Source organism: Triticum urartu, chromosome 2A (assembly GCF_056163025.1).
Source record: "Triticum urartu cultivar PI428250 chromosome 2A, HENAU_Tu73, whole genome shotgun sequence".
Taxonomy (NCBI): domain Eukaryota; kingdom Viridiplantae; phylum Streptophyta; class Magnoliopsida; order Poales; family Poaceae; genus Triticum; species Triticum urartu.
In genome coordinates, this window is record NC_141874.1 from 533993500 (window position 1) to 534002203 (window position 8704).

Consider the following 8704-nt stretch of genomic DNA (forward strand, 5'->3'; position numbering starts at 1 on the left):
CATTGCTAATAACTTGCCTCATATACATGATAGTTTTAGGTCATACAAGCAGTGGGGAAAAGAAAAGCAGTCTATATGTGATGAAGCAAGCCTAAGTCAAATAGGTAATGCCCATACAACCAAATTCATTACAATGGATGGATTTCAGTCCTAAAACTGGAAAGTAAATATGCATAACAAAAGTGAATCGTAGAACGTGGTTTATACACAACACGATAGTCTTCCTGTGAGTACAGCTTCTACCACACATCGCGTGTAAACAAAAGAAAAGATAACCACGAGTTATTTCTACTTATAATAGAGCAGCATCACAACAGTTCTAGTTATCCACATTGTTACATTGCATATACATAAGAGAAGTCATGCATGTACCTAGCTAGAACGAATTAGCCCATAGCATTTTTCAGACTCATTTCGCGTCCTTGATTTCTCAATGCTGCTGTAATTGTAGTATCTTATCTCTGTTTTCACCGCAGATTTCATGAATCATTTTGCTTCCATAGCAGCAGGATCTTCTGACATGGTCTCAGGTAATAGCCATACGGCTATTTTATCTCCAAAAGATAATGTTGGTGTATGGAAATTATAGTCATCCACATCATGCCACTGTCACATTTTGCTTCGATACTCAGCCACCGGTAGGCCCAAAGTTTGTAGAATAATATCCAACATCATCCTGTGAGGTATTTTCATCATCGGTGGAGCACCCTGTAGGTTTTAATGCCATGCCATAAATTTGCAGAATTTACAGGGAAGCCTAAGACATTTTAGAATTTACGGGGAAGCCTAATGACATGTAAATTTAATTGGATTGTTGGCTGAACAATTTCTCTAATGTACATCTTTAAAAATAGAGAGAATTCCTTATTTAACACCGTATCTAAATTTTATGCCCTATTTAACATCGACAAATAATTTTTTCCCTATCTAACAATGCGCCTAAATTTTATGTCTTTTATAACACTTTTGCCTATTTTGAGTTTAAATGACATCTGAAAAGACTATTTTATCCTCATGTGGAATGTTTCCTGTGTGCGTCGTGTGTGCTACTGCTGTGTTAGGATAATCATTGACTTGATTCGTGGAAAGTCGGTTGTATTTGTGCGCGAGGCCGGAGCGAACTGGACATGCATGCAGCAGGCTAGGAAATTAGCTGGTGCATGCGTGAGTTAGTGCACGGATAGACTGCAAGTTAGTTAGTGCATGCGTGAGTTAAGTTGCTGGACGTGGTGGTCGGGTCATGCGTTGGTGCTGGCCGAGTATGTAGCTAGCTAGTGCGTTCCTGTGACTGCGTGTGTACGCTGTGTGTGGTGCTGTGGGCGTGCTGTTGCGTACGTTTGTGTTGCAAGGTGTGTGTGCTGCTGACTATGTGTGCACGTACGTGCGTGTGTTTGTGTCCCACACACACATAGCACATGAGGGGTAAAATGGTCTTTTCAGGTGTCATTACAACTTAAAATGGACAAAAGTGCCATAAAAGGCATAAAATTTAGATTCGTTGTTAGATAAGGAAGAAAAAAAATTCAGTGTCAAATAAGGAAACGAAATTTAAGATAGTGTTATATAAGGAATTTTCTCTTAAAAATACATTACAGTAACCTGGCCTAAAACTTAGATTCTGTGTGACGTTGCTTTGTTCATTAGTGAACTTTTGGGATGCTTGCCTGAATAAATTGGGATTACATAGGACCATAAGTATGCAGTTCTTGAGAGCTAAAATTGATCCATAATTCCATGTCTAAGGATGCAACAATTCAGCTTAGACATCCAATCGTAGTTAGGTTCAGGTTCAGTCTATTTCATATAGCTAGCAAAAGCAAGTGGAAGGCCTCCACCCTAGGGAACTACTTGTTTGCATGTGCTCTGACTAAACTGAACAAGATACTTGTATCTCTGAAATGTACTACACTCTTATTTTCTGCATAACAATTTTGTGACATCCATACACAAACATTCCTGTAGGCCAATAACCAAGCTCGCCATAATCCGCTGACAGATGCAAATTGCATTGACACAAACTGGAGCCCACGCAAGTGCCAAAAGTAGCACGTGTGTATGGAAAAGCTTCGAGAACATCCAGTATTCCCGCTGAGAGCATGAGCAGATCCATGTCCGAGCCTCCGTCGTTGTAATCTGGTATCCCATTATCATCCTTGTCAGACCTTTGTCTTCCCAAAATCAAATTTGTCCTGAACCAAAACAGAAAGAATTCGATTCATTTACTTTTAACAACATGTAACAGAAAGCCTACTAAATCTTCCTTTGGTGGAATCTGGGCTTTCATCTACCCAGAAAGGAACAATTTTGCACAATAAAGAACACAGACGTCAAGGACTAATATAAATGAAGTGAGATCTTCGTTCCAAAAATAAGTGAAATTAACATGTCATACATATCTGCTCCTTAGTATAAGTAACTACTCCTACTTAATGCCCAACAGTACAGTCTTAGAAAAATGAAGGGAAAAGGGATAAGTTTAGAACTGAAGTACGCTTGAAGCCCAACAGTACAGTATGTCTGAAGCCAACAATCCAATGACCGTGCATAAGAAATAATTATTGAATATTTTTCTGACCTGATGCAGGGTCATGGGGTTGTTGGTGGCTGGAAGACGGCACAAGGTAGTTGCTCGTTGTATAAAATACACGTCAAGAAAAGTCAACCCACTCATAATTCTACAATGGCAGGGGCAAATCAAAAACGGATAGAAGAATTAGTACAATCCTAAAATATGGAATGCAAATTGCTTCTTCAAACAACTGGGCTTATTAACCCAATTATAAACAGTCACACTTGCTCAGAGATTAGATAAATCACATATGTAAGCAATATAAAGAGGCTCAGACATTAAATAAAACAGGAATGTAAGAAATATGAAGTGCAGGTTTCTGTACACCTCACACTTCTCGTTTGTAGTGCACAAGTCATCGGATGGTTCAAAGGGGGATATAATACAAAAGCAAGACAAGAATATAAGGTGCAGGTTTCTGTACACCTCACACTTATCATTTGTAGTGAACAAGTCATTGGATGGTTCAAAGGAGGATGAAATACAAAAGCAAGACAGGTTTAGGTAACACATTCAAGTGTGACTATTAATGTATCATCACACACTACAAAATATAATTGTTGACTCGATAGCCGGACCTACCTGGCATATCAAGAACAGCCTCAAATTCTGAAGAAATGAGGCATCATCAGGGGGTATTAAAAATATATACTTGAGCATGTGTATTTTGTTATCTTATTCGGGTAACATAGAGCCAAATGGCGCAAGGTTGGCATATCATCATCTGATGAAAGTGCAGCACTGCCGCTGTTTCCACACTAAGAATACTCATAACCTATCCCAACCTGAGTGGATATATAAATTCAGAGGGAAAAATCACAAACTATACTATACCGATACAGCTAGATATCAAGATTCTCAGGACACGATGTCTAAACTAAATTACCCAACAGACAGTTTGAATCATGAATAGAATATAGTTAACATAACCCCCCATGCAAACGGTCATCATGTATCAGCTAGTAAGAAAGGAGGGAACAAATCTTGATTAACAGAACAATGGAGCACCATCTTTAGAGATTGTACAAACTGTAAAACAAAACAAAAAAAGAAATCGGTCAGAGTAAAAAAACATGACTGGATATATATACAGCTGGATATCAAGATTCTCTGGAGAAATGCTTAAACTAAAATACTAATAAAAAACGAATCATGGGCCATTCAAAAACAACTTCATATAGATATATACCCAACAAAGAGTTTGAATCATGAATATGCAACGCACATCGCTGACATGACCCACCATGCAAACAATCATCATAAATATCTTTGGAACCCACAACTCAACATAAAGATGACAAAGACAAACATGTATACCAAATAGCATCTGAAAACATATCAGGGAAGATAATTTTCTGGCAGAACCAAGCATGCGTATGCAACTATCTAAATATATGTGTTAAACAGCCACTGGAAACATTGCTATAGAACAGACCGGATAAAGCAATTTCCACACAGAACAATGCATGCATGTTTGCACAACCAATCAAACACATGTATAGAATAGATACTGACAAACAATTAGTCTAGAAAGACTAACTATGCCGGAGCAAGTTGATCATGAAACTCCGTACCAAGACATCTCCAGATTTTTCCGGAAATGAGAGTTCAGTAAGCTACTACCTTCAGCCTCCTAACTGATTTGAGAGCAGCATTTATTAGATTTTAGAAACCTAAAAAAAACATTAGGCACATTTGAATAAACATTCAAGAGAAGGGAACTGCAAAACGAAATTCAGTAAACAGAAACGCCGCTATAGCTCATGACTAAATTGACTCTCTTTCAGAAAAAAGTAGGAAAGTGTAACCACCTTAGTAAAAAAAAATAGAATGAGCATGCTACCATGCCCTTGCGCAGGTTCAAGCTACATTCAAAGAAGGGACGTCTATTGAACAAAAACTGGGTCGACAGTATTTTGCAATAGCTAACTATGCAACTTTTCTCCACAAATATGAGATAATTTAAATGGCAAGATCATGTTTGTTTTCCCCTTATTTTCAGTTGGATTGTAATAACTCAGCAGCAAAGAGTACACCGCCGTGGTTTAGTCTACCAATCTGATTCAATTCAAGAATGGGTAGCCTATTCTCTTGTATATGTCAGCAAGCTCTTTTTTGTACTCAAGTCAAAACTAAGCATAAATACCTACTCACCTACATAAGTTGCTGTTGCACATGCCCATGTATTTGGTGCAAGTTGAGGCCTCCTTTAAGTAACATTATGACCACTCTTCATACCTACAAACACCATCAAAGTATGAAGTCAAAGCGAGGTGGAACCGTGTAAGGACTAAAGAAAGGGAAAGTGTCCGATTCATAAGCAAAGAGAGCAAGAGACCGAACTTTCAGAACATTTAGGTTTATTAGTAAGGACATAGTGGTAACATTTTCTTAGTAATTAAGCTCGATGGAAATAAAGGTACTTTTCATGTATGACGCCCAAAAAAAGTTTAAACATCTTTTCCTTTTGCTGTACCATGACCATACCACAATGTGAGCTGCAGACAGGGAAAAGTTCAGATCCAAAATCATATCTAATAGATATGTTTGTACATTAAGGAAAAGAAAAACATTACTGGTAGCATTCTGCAAAAACACATTAAGAAATGGAGCTTTTGGACCAGTGAATTACACTAGTATTCTCAAAATACCACATCTACAATCTCACTGGTGAGAACCAGTGCAGGATTAAGAAATTATCTAAGTCTATAAGCTTTTCATGAATGATGCCAGACTTATTTTTTTATTGCAAGAATCAATGCTAGCAGGCTGTTTTGTAGAGTTACTCAGCGGAAGATGCCGCAACCAATAGAAATTGGCAGTAGATTTCATCTATGCCTGCTGCTCCATCCTGCAGTAATTATTTAGAACAACAAATAAGATGATTGTCAGATTAGAGAAGGCACACTTCTTGCATAAAAAAGAGAAGGCCACACTAAAGAAGCACGTTCCTAGTATGTATCTATAAACATAGAGATGCTACTGATAAATATAACTGAACTATTTCCCACAGCAAAAGGAAAACATGCATGTGGCTAGAAAGAATAAGCATGTAGCTAGAAAGAAAGGAAGCAAACATCAAGCAGCAGAACATAGTTACAGCAAAGCAGGAGATCAAGATGCAGCAACAAAGGAGATCCTAGAACCAGCTAAATAAACGGAGATGAAGTAGTCAAAGCACACGCATGACGTGGATCGGTGCACAGAGGTAAAAGAATAGTCATCCACATACAAGCAAAAGAACAGTCCATTTACCCGACCTGGAAAGGAGAAGTAGGCTAGAAAAGGAGGAAAGACGGACGATAAGGCAAGGATGAACAACAAGCAAAATGAACTGAACGCAAAACAAGGTTAACAAATATGCATTTCATCAAACATCTTGCAGAAAAGAAAATGGAGCGTGGTGTCACCTCAATTAATCGCCGAAGGCAGAACGGCGCGACAGTGGACGCAGGAGAGGATGGCAAGATAATCAACCTGCGCACGACGCGGACAGAAGGAAGAACACGAAATCAGCAGGGCATAGCAAAAATAAGGGTACACGGCAAGATCAGGAAAGGAGAACGAATCTCAACCAACAGTCCCGTCCAGAGTATGGACGGCATTGTAGCCGACAAGAGCACACCACCGGTGAAGGAGAGGCAATCCAATCGAAGAGAGAGAGAGAGAGAGAGAGAGAGAGAGAGAGAGAGAGCGCAACACAACGAGAAGAAAGAGAGCAAAGTGGTCAAAGCGAGAGCGCGGCCGACCTCTACTCGTTAGCAAGTCATGCCGGCCTCCTGACCCTCCCTTGCCAGCCAGCCCCCGATGCGAAGAATCCGCCGGCCCTACTATCCCGCGGCGACGACCTGCACTGATTTAGAACCATCGCACGCAGCAGCGCGGATCCGAAAGGTGCCAAAGCAGATGACGAGCCAGCGTGCGAGGCCATGATCCGCTCCTTCCGCCTGTTGGCCTCGCTCGGGCTGCTCCTCAGGAAATGCCGTTGTGAGGTGCGGGGGTGGGGGCGGCTGGGAGGCCGGCAGCCGAAGAGAAATAGGTGGAGTAAATGGAGCAGCGAGGAGGCGGGGCGCAGGCCGACGCCTCGCCGGTGTAGGCCGACGCCGGCCGGTCACCCTCTCCCGTCCGCTGCCGGACCTCCCTCTCCTCTCCTCTCCCCTTTCTCTCCCTCTCATCTTCATATCTCTCTCTCTCCTAGAGTTCGTGCGGGATGAGGTGACCGGAGTGTGCACGGCGTGCAGGCAGGACGAGGGGATTGGGTTGCGTTGGGTGCGGGCGCGGCGCGCGGATGGGACAAAGGGGCTGTTTGGTTTGTGCCCCAACTTGCCCAACCAAAATTTTGGCATGACCAAAGTGAGGGCATGACCAAAAAATTGACAAGTTGTTATTGTTTGGATTGTAGCCATTGTACCTCTCAAAAATTTATCAAGTTCTCCATTTGGTTTGGCAATTTGGATTGATTGATGCTTGGTTTGATTTTAATTTAGTAGTAATGTTGAGGCAATAAAAAATAAAAATAAAACATTATATTTTTAATATGAAAATATAACTAACTATAACATGCGAAAAAACGAAATTAGCAATTATCAAGAAAAGACCAAAATTCTCATGTAAGAGTAAATACATACGGGCGTCCCGTATATACACAAAAAAAACATGTAGTATAACTTTTGAACTAGACGAAGCTCACGGCTGCTTTTACGGAAACTGAAACCATTAATTTTGCTTAGAAGACAACCGGTAGCAGTAAAAGATTGACGGGAGTAACCGATTCAAACAATCACTTCCTAATTTCACGTCAAAAGAAAATACGCGTACGTATCATTCATTTCCGCATCTGATTAATCCGTTGACTATTCACTTAACAAACAAAGCACGGGATCCACGTACTAAGCGGGCGAGAGGTGCGCTCGCCAATTTTTTGGCGACCGATTTCGGCGTCCTCCGCGCGCCCATGCGTTGGCAAAAATAACATGGAGTCGTTCCGGGCAGCGTGGGCGAGCCAATGTTTCGATGATAGTCCAAACAGCTTCCAATTCTCACGGGCGAGCCAACTTTTTGGTAGGGTCGGCGTTGGTGGCAATCCAAACAGCCCCAAATTCTCTTTCACCCGGGCGCTGCTTAGCCAGCCAATACAGACACGAGACAAGGCCACCAGTCATTGGGAAGAAAAATGAACCGTGGGGTGAAAATAATTTAACCGCAAGTAAAGATCCAACGGCTCAGGCGCGCCAGAAAGATAGATCGGACGGCCGACGAAGCTCCAATCGAGGAGCCTTGTGGAGGTGAGTTGGCTAGCTTCATTATAGTTTTAAATTTATCCCCTTAGCTTTCTCTACTACTCCTTCCAGTGATTGTTATGCAATGCATGTGTCCGTAGACATGACAGCTGTTGGAAATATACCCTAGAGGCAATAATAAAATGGTTATTATTATATTTCATTGTTAATGATAATTGTCTATTGTTTATGCTATAATTGAGTTATCCGAAAATCGTAATACATGTGTGAATACATAGACCACAACATGTCCCTAGTGAGCCTCTAGTTGATTAGCTCGTTGATCAATAGATGGTTACGGTTTCCTGACCATGGACATTGGATGTCATTGATAACGGGATCACATCATTAGGAGAATGATGTGATGGACAAGACCCAATCCTAAGCATAGCACAAGATCGTGTAGTTCGTCTGCTAAATCTTTTCTAATGTCAAGTATCTTTTCCTTAGACCATGAGATTGTGCAACTCCCGGATACTGTAGGAGTGCTTTGGGTGTGCCAAACATCACAACGTAACTGGGTGGCTATAAAGGTACACCACGGGTATCCCTGAAAATATTTGTTGGGTTGGCACGAATCGAGATTGGGATTTGTCACTCCGTATGACGGAGAGGTATCTCTAGGCCCACTCGATAGGACATCATCATAATGAGCTCAATGTGACCAAGGAGTTGTTCACGGGATGATGTGTTACGGGAACGAGTAAAGAGACTTGCCATAACGAGATTGAACAAGGTATCGGTATACCGACGATCGAATCTCGGGCAAGTATCGTACCGATAGACAAAGGGAATTGTATACGGGATTGATTGAATCCTCGACATCGTGGTTCATCCGATGAGATTATCGTGGAGC

At 41.3% G+C, this 8704-nt stretch overlaps 1 long non-coding RNA gene across 11 annotated transcripts; it reads right to left on the bottom strand.

The window, feature by feature from the left end:
• Nucleotides 1-1703: 1703 nt before the first annotated feature.
• LOC125538550 (uncharacterized) lies at nt 1704-6901 on the bottom strand. Of its 11 annotated transcripts, none has more exons than XR_015616876.1 (6): nt 6319-6898; nt 5980-6046; nt 4993-5420; nt 4724-4807; nt 2576-4242; nt 1704-2189 (listed from the first exon to the last, which is right to left on the bottom strand). It is a non-coding gene; the product is annotated as an uncharacterized LOC125538550 (long non-coding RNA). The 11 variants fall into 11 exon arrangements; XR_007296408.2 differs by having other exon boundaries at nt 2576-3598; nt 4144-4206; nt 4724-5420; XR_007296407.2 differs by having other exon boundaries at nt 2576-3598; nt 4144-4242; nt 4724-5420.
• Nucleotides 6902-8704: the final 1803 nt, after the last annotated feature.